The following is a 17,929-nucleotide window of genomic DNA, read 5'->3' on the forward strand; positions in this document are numbered from 1 at the left end:
CTTGTTTCCCTTATGGTGGCATATATACATTCTCTAGGTTGATGCAGTCTGCAAAGACTAATTAGAAACCTAAATTATTTTCAATATTTACATTTATTTAGAACTAATTTATAGCACATATTTGAAAATTAGTTGTTTTATAGTTATTTTTTGGCACTGGCCAAATAAAAATACTTTGATCAACCACTCTTTCCAGTAGACTTGGTTCCAGAGACTTGTGCTGATCCACAAATATTTGCTGCTATGTCTCAATATAAAATAAGTATTTTGAACTTATAGATGAGAAAAAGTAATATCTTTCTCTCACCCATATACAAGAAAGATTAACAAGAGAAAAGCATAACAAATTTATTTAACATAAGTTTTACATGATATGGGGGTTTTCAGAAATGAAGACCCAAAGACTCAGGGAAACGTATGTATTTTTATGGCTTAGGTTTGATGAAGAATTTTATTTTTATTTTACAAACCTTCTTTTTTATTTATTTTCTCATTAAACTTTGTTTTAATGGGTCTCAAATTCTGTGACAGATGTTTGGTCAAGTTGTTTTCATTAAAAAGCACTGATTTTAAAAAAATAATAACTTAAGACTGCCACATGCAAAAAAACAAACAAACAAAAAAAACAAAAAATGGCCCACAAAACATTCTTCTTTCCTTTTAAAGGTTTTATGATGCATTATTATCATTAGCCAGTCTTTTAAATGGCAAGTTGAAACAAACAGTTTTGAGGCTCTTCTTCCACAACTGATAAGGCTGGGTTGGCAGGTATTAGGGATAATATTCGTTTAGCCTTCTGAGCTTTCTGGGGAGACTTGGTGAACTTGCCAGCTCCCAGCAGCCTTCTTGTCCACTACTTGGATGACACCACCGCAACCATCTATCTCGCATTACGAACAGCCAAAGGACACAGAGGAGGATAGTCAGAGGAGTCTTCAACATGCGTGGCTTGCCAGGAACCTCATCAACAAATGGCAGCATCACCAAATTTCAAGAATTTAGGGCCATTTTCCAGCTTCCTACCAGAATGGCAATCAATCTTTTCCTTCAGTTCAGCAAACTTGCAAGTAAGGTGAGCTGTGTGACAATCCAGTATGGGGGCACTGCCAGCAGGGATTTGGCCTGGATGGTTAAGGATAATCACCTGAGCAGTGAAGCCAGCTGCTTCCATTGGTGGGTCATTTTTGCTGTCACCAACAACATTGCCACAACGAACATCTTTGACAGACACATTCTTGACATTGAAGCCCATGCTGTCCCCAGGAAGAGCTTCACTCAGAGCGTCATGGTGTATTTCAACAGACTTTATTTCAGTTGTAACATTGACTAGAGCAAAGGGAACACCATGCTGGGTTTGAGAACACCAGTTTCCACTCAGCCCAAAGCCACATTATCAATACCACCAATTTTGTAGACATCCTGGAAAGGCAGATGCAGCTTGTCAGTTGAAGGCATTGGTTTGGATGGATGCAATCCAGAGCTTCTAGCAGTGTGGTTCCACTGCATTGCCATCTTTACAGGTGACTTTCCACCCATTGAACCAAGGCATGTGAGCACTTGGCTCTGGCATGTCGTCTCCGTTCCAACCAGAAATTGGCACAAATGCTACTATGGCAGGTTTGTAACCAATTACTGTAAGTGCTAACTTCCTTAACAATTTCCTTGTATTTCTTCTGGCTGTAGAGTGGCTCAGCGGAATCCATTTTGCTCACCAACAATTAGTTCTTTCACGCTCAGTGTGGAAGCCAGAAGGACATGCTCATGGCTCTGCCCATTTTTGGAGATTCCAGCTTCAAATTCATCTACTGTGACATATATGTGAGCAGTAACAATCAGGACAGCACAGCCAGCCTGAGATGTGGCTGTAATCATGTTTTTGATAAAGTCTTTGTGTTCTAGGGCATCGATGATAGTCGTATCTGATGGTCTCAGATTTCCAGAGGGGACTATCAATGGTGACATCACACTCAGGCACAGCTTTCAGTTTATTCAAGACCCAGGAATACTTGAAGGAGCCCTTTCCCATCTCAGCAGCCTCCTTCTCAAAAATTTCAGTGGTTCTTTTGTCAATGCTACTACATTTATAGATCAGATGGCTGGTAGTGGTGGACTTGCCTGAACCTGGGGTCCAAGACAACCATGTGGATACAAATTTTATTCATTTTCCATTGTGGCTTTTAGGGGTGGTTTTTACAATACCTGTGTTCTGGTGGCAAGCCTGTTGCAAAAAAAAGCTATTTTTGTTTTGTTTTAAATTCAGTTCTATATTAGAAGCCTCAAGAATATCTATTTTGAAACTACTAAATATGCTTTTATACTTCAACTGGACATGTGACCATGAGCAAGTAAGTCATGAAACCTCTTTGATAACAAGTCCCTGTACTGTGACCTAAGATTTTCACCTTTGCTCCCTCCCCACCACCCACTGGCACCTTGGATGACACAGGAAGGCTAGAGGTGGGTTGAAGTTGCTTTTCTGCGTATGTGAGATAAAGCTCCGGTGAAATATTTTTCACTGGACTATGAGCCTTTATTATTCATCTGGAGAACACATTGGTCATACTTCAAAATGGTATCTTTCACCTCTTCCTGCCAAAAATAAGAAGTGAGCTTTCTTGGCTTTTCAAACCTGCTGGATTTCCATGAAAGTATTGAGAATGCAGCCCCAAGGCGTCTTTCACTCTGAAGGAAGTCTACACTTAACCCTCATCTATTCATCAACATTACTATTTAACTGTCTCTACAAGTTTATAGTTCCAGCAGCTTCTGCACCAGATCAACTGAATTCAGCTGTTTTTGTGAACTTGTCCATCTTTCCGGATTTCTGAAAGCTGGTTTGCCCTGCAACCTCAAGAAAATTATTTCCCCCCCAATTTTTTCAGTTATTTTTTTCTTGTAAGTCTCCAAGTGACAACTTCAAAGCTCTTTACATGTTGGAGCTGAAACTTAAAATACCATTTTTTAAAAAAATAAAAATTTACACTAACTATATTTGCCACTTGTCTCTTATTAGATTATGAGTTATATTCTTAACAGATACCTTATTAGAGGCAAAAGTGACTCATATTCCTGGTAGAATTTTTTATGTACTTCTAATATTGTTCTTTAGCAACTATGACACATATACCTTACAGTAAAGGTCCTTTTGCTGCTGTAGGCCTTATTCTTAGTACATTTTCAAGAACTCTACAAGAGTTAGGGGCAAGGATCAAATCTAAACTATTCAGATAGATACAACAGATTTCTCTCAGACATTGACAGGTTCAGACATCGTATTTCAGTCTAGACATTTCCAGCACACATTTATATGAACTTTAATTCAGGAGATATAAAAGTACCATCAGTCTACCCAAAAAGTGCTGTTATGAATATGATTTATGCTTACATATAAACACTTTATTTATTTTAATTTTTCTTTGAGACAGAGTCCCACTCCATCACTCAAGCTGTAGTGCCGTGGTGTGATCTCAGGTCACTGCAACCTCTGCCTGTCAGGTTCAAGCAATTCTTATGACTCAGGCTACCAAGTAGCTGGGATTACAGGCATGCGCCACCATGCCCAACTAATTTTTGTATTTTTAGTAAAGACAAGGTTTTGCTATATTGGCCAGGCTGGTCTCAAACTCCTGGTCTAAAGTGATCCACTGCCTAGGCCTCGGCCTCCCGAAGTGCTGGGATTATATGTGTGAGCCACTGTGCCTGGCCATAGCAACACTTTTAGTGAGAGCTGTGGAAAGCTGAAAATCTCTAACAGGGCTTTGGGTTGTTCAGTTCCACCGTCTTTTCCAACTCATCAATTGAAAGTATAAAGTAAAAAAGAAATGCCCAGATGTCCTTTCTTTCTTTATATTTTTCCATGTCAGAAGAAAAATTGAAAATCAGAGATGAGGAATCCCAGAAGCATATAGTGGATATACTTTGTATTGGTCTGACACTGATAAGAACTTATGCGCATTGCCTCAAGTTCCTCAGAAGACATATAAAATGGTATGGCAGAAATATTTCTGGGATGGGTGTGTAATGACCTCTGTGAACCCTCTCCCCAGTGAAACAACTGTAACTGGTGAAAATTGTTAAAAAAAATTTTAGTCACTGGAAACTGTCCAAAGAACATAGAGGAAATGGAGAAATATTTATTCAAGAAAATCTATAATACTAAATCTGAGTAAGAACTATGGAAGTCTGGTATATTAAAGACATACCTGATCCCCAGCTCAGTGTGATTTAAGCCCTATTCTCAATGGATTCAGCCAAGAAAAGGAAGTTCACTTCACTCTCATCTCCCAGTCTAGGGCAGCAGTTTTTCCCTGGAAGGGACAGTTTAGTAAAGGAGGAAGAGAAGAATGAACCATGAGACATATAGAAAATGAAAAGCAAAATGACAGCCATAAGTCAAACCATATTAATAACATTAGATGCAAATGTTTTTAACAATCTAACCAAAGACAGGAATTGTTAGATTGTGCAAAAAACAAGATTCAACTACACACTGTCTATTGGCAGCACACTTTAGATTCAAAGATAAAAATAGGTTGAAAGTTAAAGAATGAAAAATTTTGTGTCATGCAAATAGCAATCTTAAGAGAGTTGGAGTGACTATACTAATATTATGAAAAACGGATTTTTTTTTTTTTTTTTTGAGATGGAGTCTTGCTCTTGTCGCCCAGGCTGGAGTGCAGTTGCACAATCTTGGCTCACTGCAGCCTCTACCTCCTGGGTTCAAGCAATTCTCCTCCCTCAATTTTCTGAGTAGCTGGGATTACAGGCACCCACCACCATGCCCAGCTAATTTTTGTATTTTTAGTAGAGACGGGGTTTTGCCATGTTGGTCAGGCTGGTCTCGAACTCCTGAGCTCGTGATCTGCCCACCTCAGCCAAAGTGCTGGAATTATAGGCGTGAGTCATTGCACCCGGCCCCCCAAAAAAGAATTTTTAAAAAGACAAAGTTACTAGAGATAAAGAAGGATGTTTTATCATTAAAAGGGTCAATTCATCAAGAAGATAATAATTATAGACATATATGTATTTAACAACAGAACCCCAAAATGCATTAAGCAAGACTAACAAAATTGAAGGCATGAAATGGGCAATCCAACAATAGTAATTGGAGGCTTTAATAGCCTAGTTTCGATGATGTGACTATTTAGAAGACCAATGAGAATGCAGAACCCTTTAAACCAATTAAAACAAATGGACATCTACAGAACACTCCAGGTTGCTGAATATACATTGTCAAGCATACGTGGAACATTATCCAGAATAAACATACTGGGCTAAGAAATATGTGTCAGCAAATGTAACAGTGTTGAAATCATATGAAGTATGTTCTCCCGACAAAATAGAATTAAGTTGGAATAATTAAAGGAACTTCAGGAAACTCACAAATATGTGGATATTAAACAATGTGCTCCTAAATAACCAATGAGTAAAAGAAGACATTACAAAGTAAATTAGAAAATACTTTGAGATAAAAAATGAAAACAACATGCTAAAATTTGTGGTATACAGCTAAAACAATGCTTAGAGTAAAATTTAGTTGTGTAAATGCCTGTATTTAAAAAAGAAGAAAAACTTTAAATCGATTACCTAAACTTTCACCTTGAGAAACCAGAAAAAAAAGGTCAAACTAAATCCAAATCAAACAGAACAAAGAAAATAATAAAGATTATAGTGGAAATAAATAAAATAGAGAAAAAACAATACAGAAAATGAACAAAACCAAAAGATTTTTTTAAAAATCAACAAAATTGACAAACATTTAGCTATTATGATCATGCTAACAAGACAGAAGACTCAAATTGCTAAATTGAGAATGAATAGTTGACATTACTAATGCCTTTACAGAAATAAGTACTACTATAAGGAAATACTGTGAAGAACTGTATGCCAGTAAATCTATGATACAATTACCATGTTCCTAAAAAGTTACATTCAAAACTGACTCAATAAGAAATTGAAAATCTAAACAGACTTATAATAAGCAAGGAAACTTAATTAGGAATTTTAAAATGTCTACAAACAACATTTCCATTCCGGGTAGCTTCATTGGAGATTTTTATCAAACATTTCAAAGTTAATACCAATCTTTTACAAACTCTTCTGAAAATGGAAAAGGAAGAAACACTTATGCCCTTATTCTATGCAGCCAGTATTGCTCTGATACCATAATCAGACAAGGCAACTCAGGGAAAGGGTATACTGTACCAGTATTTTTTATGATTATTGACACAAAAATCTCTTCCAAAATATTTACAAACTGAATCCAGCAACACATACAAAAAAAATTCACACCATGCCCAAATGGAATTTATCTCAGGTTGAATTAACATATAAAAACATTCCGTATTAATAGAATAAAGGACAGAAATCATGATCATGTCAATAGGTATTCTTTTTTTAAACAAAATCCAATATACTTCCATTGCTCTAGCCAGAGCAATTAGGCTAGCAGTAATAGTAAAAAGACTCAATTGGAAAGGAAGAAATAAATTACCTCTACTTGAAGCAAGATGGACCTTTCACATAGCAAGTCCTAAGGACCCCACTAAAAAACTATTGGAACTAGTAAACAGTTTCAGAAAGGTTGCAAGATACAAGACCAATAGATGAAAATCAACTGGGTTTCTACACACTAGGCAATGAACAATCTGAAAATAATATTAAGAAAACAATTGCATCTACAATAGCATCAAAAAGAATAAAATATTTAAGAATATGTTTAAAGAATTGTAAAATGTATATTCAGAAAACTATATAACATTACTGGAATAAATTATAAGATCTAAAGGAATAGAAAAATATTCCACATTTATAGATTAGAGGACTTAATATGTTAACATGACAATATTACTCCCCATGATGATCTACAGATTCAACACAATCTCTGTAAAAATCTCAGCTTTTTTTTTCCTGGGTATAAAAACTAATTCTAAAATTCATATAAAATTTCAAGGGATCCAGAATATCCAAAATAATGTTGGAAAAAGAATAAGGTTATAGGAATCACACTTCATGATTTCAAAACCATCTGCAAAGTTAAAATAATCAAGTCAGAGTGGTACTGGCCTAACAATAGATATATCGATCAATGGGACAGAATTTTGAGTCCAGAAATAAATCCTTATCTATATGGTCAATTGATTTTAAACAAAAATGTCAAATTATTTAATGGAGATTTTTTTTTTCAATTAATTGTGCTGGAACTACTGAAAATCCACATGCAAAAGAATGACGATGAACCCATTTTATACACCATACACAGCATTAACTGAAATTAATCACAGACATACATTATAGCTAAAACTATAAACACTTTATAAAGTAAATCTTCGTGACTTTCAGTTAGGTAATGACTTGTTAGATACAACACTGGAAGTACAACCAACCAAAGGGGAAAATACCCAGGTAAATTGTTTTTTGTCAAACTAAAAACTTTTGTATCACAAAAAAACATTGTAAGAAAGTAAAAAGGAAACCCTATAAAGTGAGAAAAAAATGTAAATTACGTATCTAATAAGAGATTTGTATCCAGAATATATTTAGAATTCTTACAAATCAATAATAAAATGACAAATACACATTTAAAAGTACACAAAGGCTATGAATAGGTATTTCTCTAAAGAAGATATACAAATTGGCAAAAAAAATCTGAAAAGATGTTTAACATTATTCATTAGAGAATACAAGTCAAAACCACAATCAAATGCCACTTTATACCCACCAGGATAGTTATAATTACATAGGTAGACAACAACTAGTGTTAGAGAGAATGTGGAGAAATGCGAACACTTATATATTGTTGGTGGGGATGTAAAATTGTGCAACTGCTTTGCAAAATTGTTTGATAGTTCTCTAAAATGTTAAACATAGAGTTACTATGACACTCAGCAACTTCATTTCTAGGTATAAAACCAAGAGAATTAAAAAACTTACACATTTATATAAAATCTTGTGTATAAATATCTACGGTATTATTATTCATAATTGTCAAAAAGTGGGAACAATGCAAATGCTTATCAGTTTATGCATGGATAGATAAAATGTGATATTTCCATAAAATGAAATATTATTTGCCACAAAAAGGAATGAAATACTGATTTATGTTACAACATTTTTGAACCTTGAAGACACGCTAAGTAAGTAAGACTATCGTGAGCTGAGATCGTGCCACTGCACTCCAGCCTGGGCGACAGAGCCAGACTATCACTAAAGTTCACAATTTATGATTCCATTATGTAAAAGTGTCTGGAATAGGCAAATCTCTAGAAACAGGAAGTCATTAACTAAGGATGGGGGATAGAATAAGAGTGATTGCTAATGGGTATGCAGTTTCATTTGGGGGTGATAAAAAATGTTCTAAAATTAGATTGTGGTAATGGTTCCACAACTCTGTGCATATAGTAAGAAAACATTAAATTGTACATTTTCAATGGGTAAATTGTATGGCCTTTGAATTAAATCTCAATAAAGATTTTTAAAAGATGGCATTGCAATATTTCAACTAATTCGATTTGGAACAATTTCTAGTAGATTGCCAGACCAAATTACAATAAATACTGAAAAGTTATGCCTGAATGGAGGAAGCGGCATTGGAAAGTTCATATTTGGTTCATGGCTCTGAAAATAAAATTCTGCTTTCAAATTTATTACAAGTTAACATCTGTCTCTGCCTATAAATGTCAATGAAAAGTCGTGGTCAGTTTTAAAATCAAATTTACTCACTGGTCTTACTCCAAAAGTGGCTAGCCTGTCAGTGGCCAAAAATCACCCTGCATTTAGTTTCATGAAAGGGCAGAGAAAAGTCATGACAAATTCAAAGAGTTCTTTGCTCCCAGGGTTAATGTCATTTCATACATTATTCCAAAGGAGTGGCAAGCTTTTAATTCATCTTTAATGGCAACTGTTCACGTAAAAAAAAAATGAATTATGTAAACAATATAATTCCCAAATGAGTTGCTTCTATTTGAGTCCTTTTTGTTTTGCAATAGAATGTTCAGTTCAGAATATCATAGTATTAGCCAAATACATTTAGGGTCCAAACAAATTCATTGCTCTTCTGTTATAGATTTCAGTTTTTATATATTACTATAATTTATATTCTTCAAGAAAAAACTATTATCTGAACATAATTTTGTTTTTGAAGTGGATTTGAAGAGTCATTAATTGGACTTTAAGATAAATCAATTTGAGAGGGCAAGATGGGATATAGAAATACATCTTGAAAAGTGATTAATGACATTGAGGGAAATGATAAATAACATGTTTCCTTGGAAATGGATTGTAAACCCGATGTCTGAATGATATTGTAGAGCAGCAATTCACAGCCTTGCCACCTAAGAGTCCATTTTTCTGCCATTAGAAATACAGCTGTTATATGTCTTCTGCATCTGCAAGAAAAAAAAAAGGAATGTTCATTTTCTTCTTGGTTATTGATATCTACTTTTTTTTAAAAGTCAATACCTTTATTTTCCTTTATTTGGCAAGATACTCCACTGACCAACAGATAGGTTGAATAGATAAGAAAGATGGAAATATCGTACCTGAAAGTAGTAGGTAAATGAAGGAAGACAGCAACCAAAAGCTCCCTTTGGGGCATTACGCTTCTGTTCCTAAATGCTATGAGTTAATTCTTATTTCTTTTTATAGGTTCATATAAAATAGCTCTTCCCCACTTGACAATTGTCAACAAATCTAGGTTTAAAGTCAAATAAGAGGATTAAGAAATTCATAACTAGACATACATATATAAAGAATCAAGGTCAGGGTCTTCTTCCTTCCCCAATAATACTAAATTTATGTATCTGGATTTACATTGGCCAAGGAAGGGTAAGCCCAGAGTAACAATTTTTAGTTACTTATATGTTAGATGGACTTTTCCAAATCAATTAAATTTGCTATTGAATTTTCCATATTTATTATCTCTCAAAAATAACCACATAAAACTCAAAACAAAAAGTAGATACAGTGTTTTCCTTTTTTGTATTTGTTTTTGCATAATTCAACAGGCTGGCATGTATTTGAGAGGGAAGCATACAACAGAGGAAAGTTTGTGGCAGTAGCAAGACACTAAATCAGATATTTTCTAGGTTGATCAATTTTTTTTTAAATCACAGCCAACAAGATTCATATATTCAATGAACAGGAATTTTGACCAACAAGTGTGCTATTCATTCTTTGCATAAGTGCCTATGAAAGTGCCCTGGGTATCTGTTTGAGATTACAAATAAATTTGAGCAAATTCACAAATACAGAATGAAGTACAAAGTGAAAAACACATTATACATTTAGATGATTACACATCAGGAAATAGTTTCTTTCACTACCTTCACTTCCATCAAAATGCATTATATAAAGCTTTATTTATGAAGAAAGGGACATTTAATTATTTTTCTAAAAACAACACATGTGAATGCTCATGAATAGGGCAATCTACAAGATCAATGTGATAATTTCTGAAATAATTATAGAAAAATCTTTCTGATATATGCCTCTTCCCCAATTAAATTTGTTGACTGTAAAGGCAAGGTGATGCAAACTAAGGAATATGATGTTGGACCTTTGAAATTCTGTACTATTTTTAAAATGTCATTTACAAAAAAATGAAAAAGACAAGAAAAACTGTGCCAATATTGCACTCCTGTAGTGGTTGAGGGCAAGAGCTTTGGAGTCTGACCCACTAGAGTTTAAAACAGTTCCCTCAGGCACTAGCTTCTTTAACCTTGAAGGTGTTAGTGTAACCACACTGAATCTGGATGCTTCATCTCTAAAACTGGGATAATAATACTGTCTGCTTCATATGCTGGTCATAAGAATGAAATTTTTTGAAAACCCACCTTGATAATTTCAATTATTACTAAATTCTATTTTTCAGAAGCATTCAATCAAGTATACATAAAAATACTTATTCACTTTATATTATTTCTACAACCATACCCAGTAATCTCAAAAAAGGTGGAATTCAACATATATTAAAAGAATGTTATTTAACTGTAAAGGTAGAAAGATTATAGCAATTAACTTTATTAGAGTGTGCATATTATATGTTTATTCAATAATTGACTTATAACTAGAGGTACTCTTAAAATTGGGTATACATAGTTTGTAACATAAGACACATCGCACAACCTTCTTGCATTTAGGAACGCTAGATAGATAGCACTTCAGCATTATGCCTGAGGGCCAATTTAAAAGGCAAAATCACCAATAAAAAGCATTAAAATGTGAAAAAGGTGTCACTAAGTAGACCAAGAAAAGGACACTTGTGTACAGTATGATGGCTGATACATGGAGACAGAGCATCACGTTGTTTCTCCTCAGCTGAGAATGTGTATGTCAGGTCACTCAGTTTTTTGCCACTCTGCGAATGTCCACACGTGACCATGAAAATGCCCTATCATCTTGAGATTAAAAATAAATTTTTCCAAGTGGACAAATTCACAAATACAGACTCTGCAAATAACGAAGATCTGCTGTATATAGTCCACCTCAGAATGGAGCTCTTAATATTTTGGAATAATAACATAATCTCCCATATTGTTATTTTGAGTATATAATACTGTAGAACTTTTTATTAGATTTATTGAACTCTTATTTTCATAGTAATGACTTTGTATTTCTATTTGAAAAATGAAGCTGGTTTTTTCTTTGTGTCTTATTATATAATACTTTATTCTTTTAGAAGATGGTTTTGTAGGTTTTGACAACCACAGTACAGTCATGTAAATGCAATCGAAATCAAAATATGGAATAGTTCCCATACCTCAAAAATCTCCCCATGGTCCTTAGTCATCCTCTCTCCCAACTTGTCTCTGGCAACTGATTTACGTGCCTATAATTTTTCCCATGCCGGAATGTCATATAAATTGAATCATACAGTATAAACCCTTTGAGTCTGCCTTCTTTCACTTAGCATAATGCACTTGAGATTTATTCATATTGTTTATGTGTATTAGCAGATTTTTTATTCTTTTTTGCTAAGTAGTATTTCATGATATGAATAGGCACATTTATTTATCCATTCTTTACATGAAGAAAATTTGGTTGTTTCCAGTTTTTGGTGATAATAGTTAATGCTGTTATGAGCATTAATATGCAGAATGTGTGAATGTGTTTTTATTTCTCTAGAGTAAATATTTAGGAGTAGGATCGTTGGATCATATAATAAATGTATGTTAATTTTATCAGAAACTGACGAACAGTTTTCTAAGGTGGGTGTAACATTTTGTATTCCCATTAGCAATGTAAAAAGAGTTCCAATTGCTCTAAACATCTTTGCCAGCACACGGTATTGCCAGTTTTTGTTTGTTTGTTAATATTGCCATTCTAATGAATGAGTTATGGTATCTCATTGTGGGTTCAATTTGCACTTATCTAATACGTACTGAGATTTATTATGTTTTCATAGGCTTATTTTCCATTGATATATCTTTTTTATGAACTATCTATACAAATCATTGTCTTATTTTTAAACTGAAATGTTGTCTTCTTATTATTGAGTTTAGAGTTATTTATATATTCTGGGTACAAGTCCATTATCAAATATATGAATTGCAAATATTTTCTACCAGTCTATGGCTTATCTTTTTTGTTTTCTTAATAGTGTCTTTTGCAGAACAGAAGTTTTGCATTTTGATAAAGTCCAACTTACCACTTTTTCCTTTATGGCTTGTGCTTTTAGTGTGATATCTAACAAAGTTTGCCTAACTGAATGTCCTTATATTTTTTTTCTAGCCAGTTTATGGTTTTTGATTTTCAGTTTAGATCTATGATCCCTTTTGAATTGATACTTGCGTATGGTAGAAGGTATGGAATGAGGTCTATTGTTGTTTACATGTAAATATCTAGTTGATAAAGACTATCCTTTCTTCATTGACTTGCCTTTGCATCTTTGTTGGTAATCAATTTATCATATATGTGTAGGTCTATTTCTGGACTATATTTCATTGATCTATAAATATTTCAGTACTACACTGTTTTTATCACAGCTTTATAATCAAACTTGAAATTAGGTAGTGTGAGTCCTCCAACTTTTACTTTTTCAAAATTGTTTTGGCTATTCTTGTTCCTTTGCCTTTTCATATAAATATTTGAACTAACACACTGATATTTACAAAACAAAAACCCTGTTGGCAATTTGATTGAATTTACATTGAATATGTAGATAACCTTGGGAAGAATTGGTATGTTAATGATATTGCGTCTTCTGATTCATGAACATAGTACAGGCATACCTTAGAGATATTGCAGGTTCAGTTCCAGACCACTACAATAAAGCGAATATTGCAATGAAATAATTCACACAAATCTTTTGATTTCCCAGTGCATATAAAAGTTACGTTTGTACTATACTGTAGCCTGTTAAGTGTGTAATAGTATTATGCCTAAAACAATATACATGCCTTAATTTAAAAATATTTTATTGCAAAAAAATACTAACAACCATTTGAGTCTTTAACTACTCATCATCTTTTTGCTGGTAGAGGGCCTCGCCTTGCTGTTGATGGCTGCTAACTGATGAAAGTGGTAGTTGCTGAAAGTAGGAGTGCCTGTGGCCATTTTAAAAAATAAGACAACAATGAAGTGTGCTGCATCAGTTGACTATTCCTTCCCCCAGATTTTTCTGTAGCATGTGTTGCTGCTTGACAGCATTTTGCCCTCAGTAAAACTTCTTTCAAAATTGGAGTCAATCCTCTCAAACCCTACTGCTGCTTTATCAGCTCAGTATATGTAATATTCTAAATCTTTTGTTGTCATTTTAACAATGTTCACAGCCTCTTCTTCCGAAGTAGATTCTATCTCAAAAAACCACTTTCTTTGCTCGTCCTGAAGAAGCAGCTCCTCACCCATTCAAATTTTATCATGGTATTACAACAATTCAGTCACAATATTAGGCTCCACTTCTAATTCTAGTTCTCTTTCTCTTTCCACCACATCTGCAGTGACTTCTTCTACTGAAGTCTTGAGCCTCTCAAGGTCATCTATGAGACTTGGAATTGACTTCTTTCAAACTCCTGTTAATGTTGATATTTTGACCTCCTCTCAGTTAATTCTCTTCTTATAGAATGACTTGAAAAGTATCCCCTTTTCTTCAATTTATGGAAGAGTTTGTATAGAATTGATAATCCTTACTCCTTAGATATGTGGTGAAATCCACTGGTGAAATCATATGGGCCTGGAGTTTTTATTTTGGGAAGTTTTAAAAGACAAATTTAATTACTTTAAAAGTTGTAATTGTGGGATCTATAGTTATGATTCCTATTTCATTCTTGATATTGGTGTTTTGTGAGTTTTCTCCTCTTATATTTTCTGACAAATCTACTAGGTTTATTTATGTTACTGATCTTTTCAAAGGAACAATTGTTTTTTATTTTCATTGACATTTATAAACAATGGAGAACATTATGTTTACCATATCATTGAATTTTTTGCTTTGAATTATTATATAATTATCAGAAATATTTAATTAGTACAATTAGATATAATTATGCATAATTAATGCAATAATTATATAATTATAATCTTAATTATTTTCTTATTTCTGCTTATTTTGTGTTTGATTTGCTCTTTTTTTTAAGTGTCTTTAGGTGGCAGCTTAGGTCATTAATTTTAGACCTTTCTTTTTTTTTTTTTTTTTTTTTGGAGACAGAGTTTCACTCTTTTTGCCCAGGCTGGAGTGCAATGGCTCGATCTCAGCTCACTGCAACTTCCACCTCCTAGTTTCAAGTGATTCTCCTGCCTCAGCCTCCTAAGTAGATGGGATTACAGGCATGTGCCACCATGCCCAGCTAATTTTCAGTATTCTTAGTAGAGACAGGGTTTTACCCTGTTGACCAGGCTGGTCTTGAACTCCTGACCTCAGATGATCTGCCTCCCTTGGCTTCCCAAAGTGTTGGGATTACAGGTGTGAGCCACCGTGCCTGGCCAATTTTAAACCTTTCTTTTTTAATATAGGTGTTAGTGCTATAAATTAAACACTAATTTAATTCCACAAATTCATTCACTTAGTTTCATTTTGCATTCTTGTTTAACCCATAGGTTATTTAGAAGTGTGTTGTTTATTTTCCAAATATTTAGAGATTTTCTAGATATCTTTCTGTTATTAATGTTTAACTAAGCTTCACTCTGGTCAGATAATACATTTGTATGATTTATATTCTTTAAAATTTGTGGGTCAGAATATAGTCTTGCCTGGTAAATGTTTTGTGGGCACTGGAAATGAGTGTCCCTTATGCTATTTTGTGTGAAGTATTTTATGAATGTGAATTGGATCAAGTTAATTGATGCTGCTGTTCAAATCCTCTGTATCTTAACTGATTTTACATCTCTTTGTTCTACTAATTATTGAGAGGTGAGTTGAAATCTTTGACTATAATTGTTGATTATCTTATATTGTCTTAGTTCCATCATATGTTCCATTATGGATTTTCTTTATAATCCTTGAAGTTACGCTATTAGGTACATAAACATTTGAGATTATTTGTTTTATCTTTTTCATGAATTGACTTCTTCATGGATATTTATTCCTGGTAATCTTATCTGCTATGAAATCATCTTTTTCTAATATTTATGCAGATACTCCAGGTTTAAAAAATAGTTTTAGCATGATATGACTTTTTCCATTGACGAATTTTTAATCTGCATGTTAGTCCATTCTCAGGCTACTATAAAGAACTGCCCAATACTGGAATTTATAAAGAAAAGAGGTTTCATTGACTCAGTTATGCTGGGCTGGGGAGGCTCAGGAAACTTACAATCTGGGCGGAAGGGCAAGCAAACACGTCCTTCCTCACATGATGGCAGAAAGGAGAAGAATGAGTGCCCAGTGAAGGGGGAAGCCCCTTAATAAAACCATCAAATCTTGTGAGAAGTAACTCAACTATCACTGACAACAGGATGGGGGAAACCACCTCTATGATTCAACTATCTCCACCTGGTCCCTCCCACGACACATGGGGATTATGGGAACCACAATTCAAGATGATATTTGGGTGGCAACACAGCCAAACCATATTAATCTCTTTGTGTATTCATATTTTAAGTAGAATCTTGTAGGCAGCATATAGTTGAGTCTTACCTTTTGATACATCTGACAACCTCTGCCTTTTAATTGAAGTATTTAGATATTTTATATTTAATGTGATTATCTCTACGATTGTGTTTGAGTCTATAATTTGTTACTTTTTCTTATATGTCCCATATTTCTTTGTTCCTTGTGCCCACTTTGCCTTCTGCCGAATTAGCTGTTTTTTAAAGTTAATTTTTGTCTTCATTATTAATTTATTAGCTATAACATTTTGAGTTTTTAGTAGTTGTCTTGAAGTCTATAGTGTACCTCTTTAATTTAGCACAGTCTAGCTTCATATAGTATTGTATCATATATAGTATAAGAACTTTACTTATAGTAAGGTTATACTTTCTGAAAGTCAATATAGTTTTAAAATTTTAATTATAAATTGTTTATCAAATTATAATTTTCTCACAATAATCATAATCTTAAAATAAATTTTATTAATATTTTAATGCCTCTAAGAAACAAGAATAAAACAAGTTGAGCACTAAACTTTTATCAGCTTATGACACAGAGAGCTTCCAAGCCATGGTACAGGGATAGGAACCCAGATAGAGTCTATAGTTTTCAGCTATAATGAATAATGCTGTTGTAAACATTCATGTGGATGCCTTTGTGTGAACATATGTTTTCATTTCTCTTGGTTAGACACCTAGGAGTGAAATTGCTGGGTTTTATGGTAGTTTTATGTTTAACTTTATAAGAAGCTCCCTAACTGTTCTCCAAATGGCTGCACCATTTTACATTTCCACCAGCAATGTCTAAGGGATCCATTTTCTCTACACCTTCATCAACATTTGTTAATGTCTGTTTTATATCTTATGGTGACATCAAAAGCATCATAATCAGGAACCAGTTGACAGTTGAACATATACTTCCTTCTCTCCATGAGGCTGATCGGGGTTTTGACCTTGGCCACATCAATGTCATACACCTTCTTCATACCCTGTTTGACCTGGTGCTCATTGGCTTTAACATCTACAATGAACACAAGTGTGTTGTTGTCTTCTTTCTTCTTCATGGCTGACTCAGTGGTCAGGGGAACTTGATGTTGGCATAGTAGCCAAAGTTGTTTTTCCTGGGCTTTTCCAAGAATATTTGGGCTGCCTTTGGAGGCACAGTGTCTTGGGCCCCCACGAATCATCTTTTTTTGTGTGGCTGTGGATGCCTTTCAGCACTACCTTCTTGGCCTTCAAAGCCTTTGCTTTGGCTTTGGGAGGGGCAGGAGAATCCTACTTCACCCTCAGTGCATTCTTGTCCATCATTAGTTAATTTTTGTGTATGGTATGAGATATGGTCTATGTTTTTCTTTTTGCATATGGGTTGCCAATTGTTCCAGCACTATTTTTGAACAGGAAATCCTTTTTCCAATGAAATGCCTTTACACCCTTGTCAGAAATCAACTAGCTAGCTAATTATTTTTTTAAGTTATTTAAAATATAAGAATAACTTAGTTAAAATTTTTCTATCTCTTTTCTATTTCTGTGCTCTTCATTTCTTTGTGTAGCTACAGATTTCCATATGGTATTATCTTCTGAATGCTTGAATAATTTTTCTTAACATTTTTTAAGTGTTGGTAAAAAATTCTTTCAGATTTTGTATGTCTGAAAAATAGTCTTTGTTTCACTTTCTGTTTTCATAAATATTGTTGCATAGCATAGAAATCTAGGCTGACAAATGTTTCTTTCAATATTTTAAAGATGTTGCTTAACTATCTTCTATTTTGATAAAAGTGCTTCATTCATATCTTTGTTCCTCTCTTTAAGTAAGTCTTTTTTCTTCTTTTAATATTTTCTCTTTATCACTGGTTTAAGGCAAATTTGATTATGATGTGCCTTTGTGTAGTTTCTCTGATGATTCTTT

At 33.9% G+C, this 17,929-nt stretch overlaps 1 pseudogene; it reads right to left on the bottom strand.

Moving 5' to 3' along the window:
• Positions 1-700: 700 nt before the first annotated feature.
• Positions 701-17,210, bottom strand: LOC101179591 (annotated as a pseudogene).
• Positions 17,211-17,929: the final 719 nt, after the last annotated feature.

The sequence above is a fragment of the Nomascus leucogenys genome, chromosome 9 (assembly GCF_006542625.1).
Source record: "Nomascus leucogenys isolate Asia chromosome 9, Asia_NLE_v1, whole genome shotgun sequence".
In the NCBI taxonomy this organism is placed as follows: Eukaryota; Metazoa; Chordata; class Mammalia; order Primates; family Hylobatidae; genus Nomascus; species Nomascus leucogenys.